The 15405-nt window shown below is 46.8% G+C and overlaps 2 long non-coding RNA genes across 5 annotated transcripts in view; one reads left to right on the top strand and one right to left on the bottom strand.

Moving 5' to 3' along the window:
* LOC109284933 (uncharacterized) overlaps positions 1-15405 on the bottom strand; it is an 18128-nt gene continuing 2723 nt past the window's right edge. The window contains exons 2-4 of one of the 2 annotated variants that reach the window (XR_002092560.2): positions 15055-15287; positions 1888-2014; positions 1-1563 (exon numbers count right to left, since the gene is read on the bottom strand). This is a non-coding gene — a long non-coding RNA (uncharacterized LOC109284933). The remainder of the gene's footprint in view (positions 1564-1887; positions 2015-15054; positions 15288-15405) is intronic. The other variant, XR_002092559.2, reaches the window with a different exon arrangement.
* The window catches only part of LOC109284934 (uncharacterized), a 31210-nt gene continuing 17274 nt past the window's right edge, over positions 1470-15405 (top strand). For all 3 annotated transcript variants that reach the window (XR_009456406.1, XR_009456407.1, XR_002092562.2), the window contains exon 1: positions 1470-1592. This is a non-coding gene — a long non-coding RNA (uncharacterized LOC109284934). The remainder of the gene's footprint in view (positions 1593-15405) is intronic.

A 15405-nucleotide genomic window follows, 5' to 3' on the forward strand; every position in this document is an offset into this window, starting at 1 on the left:
TGCATATGGATCCAGGGCTGATTTTTCTCTTTATTGAATGTGTCCAGTGAAAAGCAATGCAAAGAAAAAAAAGGTCACACTTTTGTTTAGTTGAGTTGCTTCTTGACTGTGTGTTAAAGAAGCACGGTCTGCTTTAAGACCTCGCACATCTAGACAACCTAGCAGTCTAATGATGGTGTAGCCCCCATGGTACTGGAAGGGGAATATAAAATCAAGGTCAAAGTGTCATCATTTGCCCTAAAGCAATGAATGCCTGGAAGCAACAGTGAAGCTTCCTCTTTCAAAATGACCATCTCTTCCTTTCCATTGTTTCCAATAAAAGTCAAGGCAGCAGCCATTTGGTTTAGAGCAGCTTGTGACTTCAGTCCCATTACACATGGAGATAGGCGGGTACCATGTTCAAAACGGGCACCTTGCCGTGAACAAATTACTTCCTCAGACCCACTGAAAACAATGGAAGACAGCATCAGTTTTGAAAGAGGGCAGCTCCCTGTAGACTATTCTGTAGCAAAGTCCTTCCATAAGGGAAAAACATTCAGATTTGGAGTTTGTTCGTAAAATTTTGACTATAATTAAAAAAAAAACCCTGCCTTTTAAATTTAACTGATTCCAAGATTTCTTTCACTTTTAGCTGTATGGGAAGTTGTGCAATGTTAAAGTCATTTGGGACAGAAAGAGTCTACCAGTGGTACCCAGTAGGAGCCAGGGTAATGGGCAGGCTGGCTACCGGCCTATGCCTGGCTTCCAGCTGCCTAATTACCGCCGGCTGGCCTCAGTTACCTGCATGGGCATGGCTGCCTGCATATAAGCAGCAGCTCTTTCGGTTTTTGCGGGATACTCAGCCGTAAAGATGTGTCCCTTGCTTAGGCTTGTGTCAGCCTGAATGCCTTTCTAGACCTGATCCCCTGGCTCATGACTTGAGGTCAGACCCCTGGCTTTTGAACCTGGGTTGGCTTTTCCACCTTCACCCTGACTCCCAGGTCTCAAGCCCTGGCTGCCCCGATCCTGGTCCCTACACCGTTCTAAATTTCTCTTTGAACTTATTTTAACTTCTGCAAGTTCTCAGAAAGTTCGTTTTGTACTTGAGGAGTACAAAAGGACTCCAAGAGCACTCCACAGTTTTGCAAAGGATGCCTAGTCATCTTCGTATGTAGCAAAGTAGCTAAATCCTTGCTTTAAGTGCAAAACTCAAGTCAGATTTCACTGTGAAACAGCAAGTGGCACTTCTTCCACAATACTGAACCCTTTCCAAGCTTTACTAACAAATTCTATAGGAATGAATTTCTAATATGCATGAGACAGAGGCATTTGGTTTTTCTCTATCAAGATCTGTTCTTGACCTTTCAGGCCTGAGCAATCCCGTTTCTGGCCAGTCTTCTGGGTCACACTGCAGGACAAAGGGTGGGAACCACCGTGTCTTTTAGGATGGTCATTCCATTTACATCTACATTTTTCTTACAGGCATTTTTCTTCAATTCGTCCTCCCACAGGGAACAGCCTGAGGGTTTCATTTACTGTCGTGTCGAGATAGTCCATCTGCATCAGGCCATATGTGAGAGGAGGCTTTGGGGGAACAAGATAAAAATTGTCAGGTATGTTGAAGTCTAAATTAAGTTTTAATGTCATCAGTATTGAAATGATATTGCTTCCTTCCTTAATCTGTCACAGGCCACATTTCAGACTCACAGATGAACTGAATGCTAGGGATGAACTTCTAAGTTCACCTTAATTTTTCATTTCCATGTAATGGAATTTGAGAGACATTTATGTGGATATTTGCACAGACAGATGGCCTGGCCAATGCGTTTTTAACAGGTGTGCGGCGAGACACTCGTGGTAGAGAAGTTCTTGGTAAGAGACTATAAACACCAACTACTTAGTACCCACCAAAAAAGGAGCTTGAGTTATTGTGTTGTTCCAAGGATACTTTCACGTGCATCTCATCTTCACGCTTGTGAAGGCAACTTTTCTTCTCCGCGTCTCCCCTTGCTTCCCTGTGCTGTTGCTTCCTGGGCTATAAGGAAAGAGAAAAAGCAAATAGGAAAGGTGAAGACTGGGCAAGGGAACATGTAGACTGTGTGCAGCTAGGGTGGCCACCATAGAGGACGTTCTGGTTTTCTGCTACTCTGTCCTGTATTGATACAAAACCCAACACCTTCAAGAGAAAAATAAAGGACATAAAAGCATCTGGTTTCTACTCACTGGAGGACAGGGGACAACCGGACCGCCCTCTATGATGTCCACCCTATGCACAGAGTACCTAGTGCATGCTGTATAAACACACAGATAGGCAAGGATTTTTCTATTGTTTCATGTGTCAGGGGTAGGATGTGGAAATTAGACAGGAGCTAACAGCTGCTTAGCAGTCATTAGTAGTGCTGATTGCCTTAGACTGTACCGAACAAAATGTGTGGTTTTCCTGAGTCTTCCATGGTTCTTTTTCTAGCAATTTAATGGGGGGTGGGAAATATATATATACATACACACACACACGTATATATATATATATATATATATATATATATACGTGTGTGTGTGTGTATAGATATATAGATATATAAATATATATATTAAACTTGTGTCAGTTTTATAACCCCTCTCTTTTCTGTGAAAAAAGAGAGGATTGAAGAGTTTCTCAGGTGTAAATAATGGTATTGGAGCCCTGCAATTGGGAGAAAGCTGCCAGGCAGAGGCTGCTGCGTGGACTACAATCCCAAGGCTTGCAAGATAGGGACAGAGACAGCAGTCTGCAGTGGGTGAATTCTTCCCCTCCATCTACCCTGCAGAGTACGAGAAAGATTGTTGCAAATGCTAAGGGGTTTGAATGAGATGCTAAGGGGATTGAATGGGATAACAGCATTTTCCTATATCTTAGAGAAGACTTAAACTCATCCTTCCTTCCTGGCTTGCCACAGAGGTGACAAACACAGTCTCTGGAGGGGGAAAAAAACCCCACATTTGTGCCATTCTCAGATAACTCCTCTGGCTAGCACAAGGGCTGTTGATGTTACCATGCTATATGTCTAATCCCTTTTCCAGACAATGTAATGTTGTTGCATTAAAGGAATGTATGGTCTTTGGTGTGTGCTGTTAGGAGGAATAAAGAGAGACATTTTTCAGGGCACCTGCTATCGCCTGGTCCTGAAAAGAACTGAGGATGTTCCTAAGCATCCTGCACTCTGAGCGGTGTCATGCAAGTACCTGATTGTGAACAGTGCTGCAATGCAAGCATAGGGTGGGGAGATGGCCTCTGTCTCTTAGCATCTTGTCAGGTACCAGCCCCATATCTTCGCGTGGCCAAGAATTATTACAAGAAGGAACAGCCCAGCCATTTCTTTTTTCCTGCTAGAGGAAAAGGTGTTATGCAAAAGTAGTAGCAACTTTTCTTCCTCTGGCACTTTGCTAGATAAACGTGTATTTACCGCTTAGGTGAGTTCACAGAATCAGAGGACAGTGGGGCTGGAAGGGACCGCTGGAGGTCATCTAGTCCAGCCCCCTGCTCGAGGCAGGATCAGCCCTAGCCAAACCATCTCAGACAAGTCCCTACCTAACCTATTCCTAAAAGAGCTCTGTCAACCCTGCTGCACAACTACAAGGCATATTGCCCAAAGAGACCAAAAGCCCCCTAACCTGCCACAGGTAAAGTAAAAGAATGAGGACTGTGAGTGCCCACTACTCTACGGTTTGTCAAAATGCCCCTGAGAGATTCAAGAAAGAGTCCGTCCCCCCTCTCCCCCCAACACACACACGTGCACGTTAGAGAGGAAGGCAAAAAAAAAACCCTCCACAGTGCGTACTAATGTGATCATTGGGCAAAATCCCTTCCTGGCCCCAAATGTGGAGTGGAGGAGGAAAACCCTCTATCCAAGAGCCTCTGGGTTTTAGTTCCAGCGACAACACTTGCACATGAGAGTCAAAATCCTCATCTTCGGCTGCAGCCAACACCCAATACTTCTGAGAAAGCTGAAAAAAAAAACCCATGGCACTTGTCAGGAGGGGGAAAAATCCTCCCTGTGGTAACCAGCAAAGCGCAGAAGCATGGGACAAAAAAAAAGATTGAACACCCTCCAATCTTCTCTTCAGTCTGGAGACTGCAAGCATTATTCCACACATCCCACCCTCCAGCAGGACAGCCAGAACTCCTCTTGCTGGATCACCTCTCTGAACATATCCCAGCTGTTTCACTTTTCTTTCTTTCTTGCTTGCTTTAACCTAAGCCAGGTGTGGAGTTCTGCTTCAGCCTCCAGGCCTCCGATTGTGGTCTTCTCCAAGGCCAATGAACCTTTCCTCGCCCAAGGATATTGGCAAACCCTGCATTTTAGCTCCAGCAGGACCTAGGCATCCTATGTCAGGTTTCATGCTATTGCCTTTGTATGAGTGATCCAAACCATTGCTTTCAGGACCAGCTATTTGCTCTGGGGATCGATCGTCATTTGCAGGAAATCCACTCTGCCCTGGGAAGCATTGTAACCACGTAGACAAAACTTGATCTGGTGACCAGTCCCCCCAGGAAGGGCTCAAAGGGAGGAGTTTCATAAAGCCAGTGTTTTATTTCAAAATAGCCAGGAGTGACCGGAAAGGGCCCAGCAGAATGCACTGTCTTTCATGTGCTAATAGTGCAAAATGTGAAATGTTTGCATTCGGAGCGGGCTCGATCTGCCTGTCAAATTGAGATGTCACGAAGGAAAACAGATATGACCCCTTATTTTCACAAAGAGTGATCACAGTCTGAGGCTGCAGAGCTAAAAGGGGGGGTTTTTTGTTTGGTTGGGATTTTTTGTCCAGTTTGCAAAGCCTTGTAAATGCAATTTTAGGGGAAAGTAATCAGTATATCTGATGACTCTGCTATAACATGATTTTGTACCCTGAGGGAGAGAAATTCAGCAGGAAGAAAACTTGATTTCCTATATCCCCTCACGTTTTGGAGGATAAAGACCATCTCTTCTTTGAGGACCAAGTTTCTGAACAACTGTATCTCCACACTGCACATTTTTATTCACGCATATTTATATTGCATGCTCACTGGAGTCTGCTGCTCTGTCTGCTCCAGCTCCTCAGCGCTTTTCTGAAAATGGCTACGTCTTACTTTGCTGTCAAATTATAAGCTTTGCAAATATAACTGCAGTCCAGCTTAATTTTTATCTGGAGTTAACCCTTGCTCACTGATACATGTGCTCAGTTGTGTTACTCTGTTAAGACCCTATAAGGATGCCCACAGTGCTACCCCAAGTGAGGAGTGCTGCTCTCAAGGATAACCCACCCATTAGCCCCTACTTGCCCACATTAAACCAAGAAATGTCCTAGTGAAGCTGGTCCCAGGGTACCCTGTGCAGCCATTCCCGATATCTCCATCCCCAGTGTCCTTGGAGAGGCTGTGCCCGGAGGCACAGGGTAAGAAGCAAAAGCTGGAGGAAGGTGGAGGGCGCCCAGAGACTCCAACAGCTCGGACAGCTTCCAGGCAGGGGCTGGGGCCTGCAATTTAACCTCTTGTGACCTCAGGCAGCCCAGGTGGCCCTGCCCAGACCCTAGTGCAACAAGCTTTCAATTTACATATCAAAATGAGGAGAGGGTCAGCTAAATTCAACTTCACTAGCTTCTTGATCTCCTTAACAAAAGGGTCTTGGGGATTGCTCAAGGAATTGCTGTTCACTACGAGCACAGTGCTAGTGACAGCATCCATGTCCCAGGCCCCAAAGATACTGGAAAATGATGGAAAAAGAGAATACAAATTGCCGCTTACTGTTTGAAATAGATTAGTATAAGATTTCTGTTCCTTCCTGTGCTACATCTCCATAAGGAAAGCAAAATCTTCATGAGGCTTTTCTTCCTGCCCTTGAAAAGGAGGTTAGGTATTCATCCTTGTTGGAGCATTCATAAGAGAAGAGGTAGATGTTCATAAGACTTCAGTTTGAAACTCTCATAGCCTAGACTCTGGCGGCTTTTCTGTGGGTAATATATTGGATAACAGACTATGGATTCAGACTTGTATGTGTTGCAAGGTAGAATCAAACCTCTGATCATTTTGTTGAGCAATGACAGCATTTAAAGAGGATGTGTGCTCTAGATGAGGATCTGAGTGCATATGGATGCTCTGTTTGCTTAAGTGGTATGATAAACGAGCAGTCCAAAACATTAAATAACCTTATTATTAACAGTGTCTTTATTATTTGTGTTTTGGTAGTGTCTATTGTAGGTTGGGTCAAGACACCTGAGAAATAAAGCCTTTGCTCAAGAGAATCTAAAATATAAATCCTAGTAGAGGTGCGCCAGCAGTTCCCTGCTCCACCTTTTTCATGCTCTGGGAGACTAAACTGTTACTCAGCCGAAATTTTCCTTTTAAATTTCACCCCAGCATTTCACCTAGCGCTGGTGGTCGCTTCAGAAGTCTGGTTTGCCCAGGAAGCAATCCATATCGCTAGTAATGAATGAGCTGAAAGACTGACTGACAAGGTTTGCAGCTCAGCCAGCTTCTCCTAGCAGCTACTCACTCCTTAGCATTCATGGGCTCATCCCTTTCTACTTTCTTCTGAACATTTCTCCTGAACTTCCCCGTAATGTTTTATGATGGGGATATCTGAAATACAGGCCATTAATTACATTTTATTTCTTAATTAACACTTGCTTATGATAGACTATAGGGACTGCCATAAACATTGACGAGCACGATCCCTTTCTACCATCTGGGCTTTCTATTTTAATTCTCATTTCTTCTTTTTACATTAGGTCAGATTAGTAATTTGATTCTGATCGAAGAGACCAGACCATTGTCACGACCTCAACATCCCATCCCCTGTGAACTGACTCAGTGGTTTAGCTTGTGACTGACCCCCTGGGCTTCTTTCTTTAGCTTCCTGCTTATGAAGGCTGGAGAGAGCACAGTGCGAATCCTCTTCCATCGTTCACCCTGAGCTAACAAGACAGCAGAATCCAAGATCCCTAAAAGACCTAAATACTAGGATGACAAAGACAAATTTATAACCCTACAGGAACTAATGGGTTTGTTCAGAAAGGGGAAGAGTGCAGGAAACAATGTTCTGCCCATTGTTTCTTGGTCATTATCATGGGCTTAATGCTTGAGACTTAAAAATATGCATTCAAAAATACAATTTTCTTATGTAATAATCCTTCCCATAATAAACCCAGTGGTGAGGTGCCATTTCCAGTTTCACAAATGTTCTCACACACACACATGCACACAAATGCATGCATGAGCATGCGCGTGCACGTACACACGTGCCTGCACGCACGCGCGCTCTCTCTGCTCCAGATCACCCGCACAGTTTGTACCAGGCAGACGTACACACAAACGCCACATGCTGAGCTGGAGTTTCATGCAAATATACTTACTAGGGCTGTGCAAAGCTTCAGTCCCTGATTCGATTCGGCGGTGATTCAGCCCAATTCGGTGGCCAAATGTCCGAATCTGAATTGAATCAGAGGACCCTTTAATCCAGAGGTGGGCCATTATTTTGGGCAGAGGGCTGCTTACTGAGTTTTGGCAAGCCATCGAGGGCCACATGACAGGCAGCCAGGGGCAGATAAATATTAATTTTCTAAATTTTTTAGGGGCTCCATGGGCTGGATAGAATGGCCTCACGGGCCACATCTGGCCCACGGGCTGCATTTTGCCCACCCTTGCTTTAATCTCTCTGAATCGAATTGAACCCTCCGATTTAGAGAGACTCAGAAAGATTTGGCAATTCAGACATACAAACAGCTTTAAATGTTTTTTCTACATGCCTCTAGGTAGCAGGGGATCATGAATGCTGTGATGCTGGGGTGCATGGAGTGTCCCACAGGAGCGCAGGGGGCTCCCCAGTGTGCTTGGCAGCAGACCCAGAAGTAGATCAGAAGCACTTCTGGGTCTGCCAGGGGGCCCCACCATGCTCCCTCTAGCTCGGTGACTGGTGCCTCCTCGGTCTAGGGGGCACCCGGGGTCCCCCTGTGGCTGTTGCTGAGTCGGAGGGGCACGGGAGGGCCCCCAGAGCACTCCCCAGCAGACCTGGTTCACTTCCAGGTTTGCCGCTGAGCATGTGGAAAGCCCCCCGGCACTCCTGTGGGATGTTCCATGCGCCCCAGCACCACAGCATTCACAAGCCATGCCTGCTATTGGGCTGAGTCCAAATCGAATGCGGCCTGCTTCACACATCCCTAATATTTTCATAGATTTCATAGACATCAGAGCTGGAAGGGACCTCAGAAGTTCATCAAGTCCAGCCCCCTGTCCCAGGGGCAGGAAGTCAGCCCTGGTCAAAGGATCCCAGCAAGATAAACATCCAAATGTCTCTTAAAGGAGTCCAGAGTAGGTGCTTGCACCACCTCTGGCAGCAGTCTGTTTCAGGCCTTAGGGGCTCGGATAGTAATGAAGTTCTTCTTTATGTCCAACCTGAAATGGTCTTGGAGAAATTTGTGACCATTCGACCTTGTCATCCCTTGGGGTGCTCTGGTGAACAGGCATTCCCCCAGGTCCTGATGTACACCCCTTATAGGCTGCCACCAGGTCGCCCCTGAGCCTGCGCTTTTCCAGGCTGAAGAGTCCCATAGCTCTCAGCCTTTCATCATAAGACCTGTTTTCCTGCCCTCTGTTCATGTGCATGGCTCTCCTCTGCACTCTCTCAAGCTTCTCCACATCCTTTTTAAATTGTGGAGCCCAGAATTGGACGCATGCTCCAGCTGCGGCCTCACCAAGGCCAAATACAACAGGAAGATGACATCCTGGGATTTGCTTGAGAAGCATCTATGGATGCAAGCCGGAGTTTTGTTCAGTTTACCAGCTGCGACATTGCACTGGTGGCTCATGTTCATCTTGTGGTCAATCATGACCCCCAAGTCCCTTTTGGCCATGGTGCTAGCAAGTGTAGCACTGCCGAACCTATAAGCATGCTGCGGGTTTTTCTTCCCAAGGTGGAGTACCTTGCATTTTTTGGAGTTGAACACCATCAGGTTTTCATCCACCCATTTTCTGAGCCTGTCTAGGTCGACTTGGATCACCATCCTATCCTCAGGTGTGGACACTTTACCCCAAAGTTTGGCGTCATCGGCAAACTTGGCCAGTCCGCTTTGGATACCAATGTTCACATCATTAATAAGGATGTGAAAGACTATAGGCCCAAAGTATGGAGCCTTGGGGGACCCACGGGTCATGGCGCACCACGATGATTTACTTCTGTCGATTACCACTCTCTGGGTCCAACCTTGGAGCCAGTTCCCCAGCCATCGGACTGTGATGTAGCCGAGGCCACAGTCAGCCAATTTTTCCATGAGGAGATCATGGGACACCAGATCGAAGACTTTTTTTTAAATCAAGATATATGACGTCAATCTCTTCTCACCTGTCCAGGTGATATGTCACCTGGTCATAGAAGATGAGATTGGTCAGGCAAGACCTACTCGCGAGAAACCCATGCTGGCTGTCCCTTAGTGTAAATACTTACCCTATTTCAGATGGATGCAGGTACGCGCACACATGCGCAGAGTCAAGTTCAGCTCTCAGCTGACGTAACTCAGAGCAGAAACTGGCCTAAGCAGTTTCTGAAGTGCAGTCAAACAGCTGAATCTGAGAGCCAGTGGGCTGAGTTCCCCTTTCCTTCCCCCACTGTTTTAATACAGGAGACTAGTGACATGCAGTGGCCACTTGAAGTAATCCATGATGTGCATCTGTTCTGCATCCCCTAAGGGATATAGTGTGTGCCTTTGTTGTTTGCCATTGTTATGACCTTGTAACACCTTTCTGATGAATAGCAAATATTGGAAACCTATCCACTGGTTGGTAAAGACGGTGTAGCACTCTTTCACCTACACAATTTTAATGATGGTAGGATCTGTGGCTGCCTGTGCTCCGTCTCCCTGCCTAAACCTACATGTGCTCAGGGCTGCGGAGGGGGCCGTGTTTTAATGAAAGCGGTTCCCAAACAGCCACTCTAATAGAAGTGGCTCACCATGATGTGTATTAAGCCCTGCGGCATTTCAAAATGGCCATGAGTCGTGTTATCTAAAGCTCATTCAATGAGATTTTGATAAAGCACCCCTGCAGTCATTTTGAAATGCATTGGGGCTTAATGCACGTGACGGGGAGGTGACGCTGGAACGTTCTAATTAGAACGTGGAGCAGACTTGATTAATTGAGTCAGCTCTGACACGTTCTAATTAGATTGCGAATGAGCGTGTCTATAGGCAACCTATGATGTCCAGCACAGCCTGCCTGCCGTCATAAAGCCAATGGCAAAAACACCCAAATAATTAAACTTCCTGATTCACTGCTGTCAGTGAAAAAGAGGGTCCAACGTTCAACAGCAGGTTCATCAGTGTTTCTTTAATAGCTACAAATTGTAGTCTTCGTTAACTGTTATGGACAGGAAATGAAGATGTATAGAATCATAAAAATTAGTAATGGAAATTCCCGATCAAGCCACTCGATTTCTGTACCTTTTAGCCAAGGCAGGAATCTTCCTTCTGAGAGATGATTACAGTCAGAAAGATCCCATTAAAATAAATATGCAATACCAGCTTTGAACGTTATCACTTCAAAATCTGAGTAAAATGGGCTGTTAGGTGCAAGGCTTAGTCCGCTTGCCAGTACTGAGAACATTACGATCATGCTTGAAATTGTTTTCTGTCCTGGAGTTGTTTGAAAGGCCCGCACAAAGGAGGGGAATGGTGACGGCGATTATACACAAAGCTAAACCTGCAATGAGAAATACCTCCCCGTACCGTCTCTTTCATTTATAGTCACTGAGGTGCTTCAGCTATTCCTACTAAATAAAAAATCTGCAGCTAGAAGTTTGATTTTTAAATTGATGGTGCCACTTTAATGTCAGCCTGCTTCTCTTGCTTGTATCCCCTTTCCCTCCAGTAACTCCTCTCCCACTTTGGTGTTTATGGTGTATGCAGGTAGTGAATTCTTTATAGCTCCTCATTTTCCCCAGCAAAACATATTTTGTGCTTTTAATTGTCTTCATAAATCAATCCCCTCCCTTTCGCTAGAACGAGAATCGGCTTTTTCTTTAATGAGATATTTCCCAGGAGGCTAAATACTCTTTAAAATCACTGGGAAATGAGGGGTGCTTGCTATGATGGAGGACCAAGCCCTTCGTGAAGTAGGCAGCTTTACTTTCACTCACTCGACTCTACGCATTTTCTCAGATGCTTAAGTTATGTCAGGATGTGAGAAGGAAATCTGTTCTTCTTCCCTCTTTTGATTCAGGTGCATGAACCATTTTTAGCTTGCTTCACTGAAACACACCAATAGATTGGACTTATTTCTTGTTTAAAATCATTATTGTAAGCCTCGGCTTTCTAATGATTTCTCCAAACAGGTTGAATTGGGGCTCAAATGGAATTTAGACATTTTCCCCTCATGTATAGATATTTTCCCTAGGCCCTAAACCTTTTGCAAAATGTGATAGGAGCTAAATGAATATATTACTGATGATATGAGAATTTTTAGATCAAGTTATAACCCTAGTAATAAATGCTGCGGGGACTATCCAATGTAGAATAAGAGCGGCTGTGTTACAAGGTATTACATTTCAGTCGGTCATGATCAGAGACAAAAAGAGAGGTGGGAGAAGTAGGATCAGTACTGAGTACAAGCGCTTTAGGAGAGTTGTGTGCAATAGAAACACCCTTTTTTGCAGATTGAAACCCAGGAGAGCTGGATTTTAAAGTTACGAATGCTTGTTAAAGCAAATAGCATGTTTCTACTGACCTCAATGAGGCAAGAGACTGGCTTTCCGCTGCTGATTTTGGACAGATTTCAGGCAAGGGGTCACATGAACCTGTTTACAAAGGGGTGTAACTCGCATCCTGCAAGATAGCTCCATGTGGAAGGATGTCCAAGTCACCTTATGGGGCTACACGGGGAACCAAGGAGCCACGTACTGCATCATAGGTGCCGACTTTTATTTTTGCCGGGGGGAGCCTAAGATGATGGAAAGTTTTACACATTTGATGCATTACAGCCAGGGTCCTCGAGCCCTGATGCACTTGGCACCTCTGGACTGGGTTACAGAACTGAGAGCTTTGAGATATCTTCTTCTTATGGATGGTTTTCTCCCTCTGATTTGGATTCTGGCTGTACCTTAACAAGATACTTGCCCCCAGATTCTCCCCTATTTCTGAAAGCAATTCTTGTTGAACTCTATGAAGCCCTAAGGAGAGTGTTTTAAAAGAGAATTAGAAATGAAGCAGGCTTGCCCAAGGAGGTTGTGGAAATGGGGGTCTAGGGAGACTGACACTCCTTTAGGATGAAACCTTAAGACCTAACCACTGGGCTGAGCAGAGTCCTATATGCTGCTCTTGGTTTGACTCCCCAAATCTTTGTGAGTGGGAACACAGAGGGGAACTGCATCATGCCTAAACATCAGGATACAGTAAATGGTTTGCCAGGAACCAGTACTGGTGACTGTAAACCAGCCACCCGTATATATTCACTTTTGGGGCAAACCAAGTCCTTCCCAGCAGCTGTATTAGCTAGGCAGAGTGATCTGCAGTGCCCAGACTTGGTTCTTAAATGACCAGCTCTAAGCTCTGCTTTAGAGCAGAGTTTAGTGCATGGGAGATGACTTCCCCATGCAGCCTACAAACGCAACTACTGTGGTATGAGGAACATACATTTCTAGAACCAGGGACAGCTTTCATAGTTTCATAGTGCTTAGGGTCGGAAGGGACCTAAACAGATCATTAGGTCCGACCCCATACCCTCATACAATGAAAGGCAGGGGCTTTGGTCAGGAATATCCAATTTCTTGAAGAAACCAAATAGCCAGATCCCATATCTGGAAAATAATAGAAGAATGGGAATGCTGTGTTCCAGTGATTACAGTGATGCTGGGGTGGAAAGACCTCAAAACTTACCCTCAGGCAGGAGAACCATTGCTTTAGTTCAGGGATGAGGCACTTGCTCCAGAAGCTGGAGCGTGTGGTCCAAAATATAAGTACGCTGAAAAGCTATTTAATAAACATGGCAAGCAATAAGTCTCACTGCTGCAACACAAATCTTCAGAGATAGCCCTGCGGTAAAAGCAATCATCTCATAAAAGAGTAGGTGCTCCAGTGAAAACCAGTCCTTAATGCCCTTAGCAAAATGCAAAAGAGATGCCTCTCTAGGCTCATTGCCAGCTCAGAAAGAAGAGCTAGTAAAGAGAGAGAGAAAAATGAACACCGAGCTTACATATTTTTATTGCAGAGACATCAAAGCTGAACCAGAAGTTATGTCCTGAACAGGGCTTTCGTCAAGGCTGTGGTTTAATTTCATTTAATTTCATGTATCCTTCTCCCCATTTTAGCCCCGTGCAAGTGCAGTGCGGAGTCAGAGACCCTCATCTTCCCAGGTTTCTCTTCAGATTGTATTGGCAGCTCTGCAGTTGGCTTTCTTGTGAAGCATCTTTTTCTGGTGTTGTCCATCAACCTTGGGGCCCCCTGTTTCTCTAGGAGGATCTGGGCTGCAGCCCTCAGAAGCTCTGTGTTGAAAGAGCTTTTCCAAATATTTGGTTTTGGCTGCGTCACTGAGCGAATACTCCAAAGCTACTAGCAGAAATGCCCTCTTTCCAGGTATATCCTTTCTGGGATGCAAGGGCCTAGGGGAGGTGCAATTCTCCTTTTATTATGAATATTTACTATTATAATTATAGTAGTGCCTTGATGCCCCCCCCCCCCCCCCCCACCCCATGATCAGTCCCAATGTGCGAGTTATTGAAACTGTATAGTAAGGAAGTCCTCGTCCCAGGAGCTTCCAGCCCAAATAGACAGGGCAGACGCTGAGTGAGGGAAGAAGAAATGTAATTATCGTCCGTTTGCAAGTAAGCAAGAGTTGCCCAGACGTCTTCTGGCTTTGATGAATCTGGTCTAAATGTGTCTATACCCAGTGCATCTATATGAGACATTGACTGCGGAGCTGCCTAATGAGCTGCACAGTAGTCTCAGTATCTGCGTGTCAGATTAGGCCGCAGTAAATGAATTAACTCCACCATAGGTTGGAACTTGTAAACACTTCCAACTTTAGTGGGCAAGAAACCCATGTGCAGATGGTGACTGAGGCTGGCTGGGGCAGGAGGGTGCTTCAGTGTGCCGGCTAGCCCCGCACTGGAGCACCCTTGTGCCCCAGCCAGCCCCTCCATGGCATGTTGAGCCAGGTCAGAGTCGAAGCAGCCCTGGGCTAGCAGGCTGACCCCTGGGATCCCCTGCCAGCCAGGGCTGCTACGACCTGGCTCAGCGTGCTGTGCTTGTGTAAAAGCAGCCGTATGCAGATTAATGCATGGGCCAGCGGGGCCCCTGGATGCCTGGGTTCCCTCGGGAAACGACAGGTTCCCCCTTGCAGGTGGGCACTATTCCAGCCTGCAAAGGGTCCTGCTTGGGGCTGCTGGGAGACGCAGGGGTGGCACCAGCCTCAGAACTGCCCAAATTCTGACTTTAGAAGGACTTAAAGGACCACACACATGCATTCCTCCTCTGCGCAGGTGTGCTGGGGGATCCTGTGCCGGCCCAGGCTGAGGTAGTGGGAGGCATCTGATGCATGGCCACCCTGTATAGGCTGCCGTGGCCACTGGTCTGGGGCCAGGTCCGCGAGGCAGGGCCCACGGCTGCCTCCCAGAGTGCCCCCAGGACCGGTGGCTCTGCAGTGACAGGTCCGAGAGCCGCCCTGGCTCGGCCCCGCGGCCACCTGTGCTCGCCTTCCCCTAGGCTTCTTCCTGGGTGGCGATCAGACATTTGGTGCCTGGGGAGAGGCAGGGCCTTGCACCAGGGCAGAGCTGGAGGGAGAATAGGGCCCAGCAGGGCCAGCCCACCTCCTACACACTCCTGGGGGCAGCCCCATGCCCTGTGCAGGTGGTGGGAGCCAGGTGGAGCCTCCTCCCTTCCTGCCATGTAGCCTTTGCTGGGAGGAAGGGCTGGAGGGAAGAGCCAGCTGGAGGCTGCTGCCAGAGCAGGGACTGGCTTGGCTTTGGCTGGCCTGGCTCTGCCCTGCTTGGCTGGCTGCTTTGCTCCTTGTGCTCCTCCCGCAGGGTCTTCACTTCATTTTCCCACCTCCCCAGCTGCCCCCTTCCAAACTGAACCCACCCAAACCAGGTGGATCTCCAGGTCGCCGGCTGCCATCACTTTCTTGGCTCTGCTTGGGGCTTAGACCCCATCCCAGCCGTGCCTCCCATGCTTCTCTTCCCACTGTAGTGTCCATGGGGCAGAAAGCCCAGTCTTGCTGGGTCCTTAAAATGACTGAAGTTAATGGGAGTTTTTCTTTTCCTGTTGACTTTGGTGTTAAAGTTGAGAAGTCACAAAGCCAGAACCTAGGAGACCTGTGGGTGGGAGTGGGACAGGGTTAGGGTTTGGCAGTGGTGCTCGGAGGGGTGGCTACACGGGGCATAAAGTGAATTTTGGGGTGGCTGTAGTGCCCCCCCAAGCCCCTGCTAGCAC

Source organism: Alligator mississippiensis, chromosome 13 (genome assembly GCF_030867095.1).
Source record: "Alligator mississippiensis isolate rAllMis1 chromosome 13, rAllMis1, whole genome shotgun sequence".
Taxonomy (NCBI): Eukaryota; Metazoa; Chordata; order Crocodylia; family Alligatoridae; genus Alligator; species Alligator mississippiensis.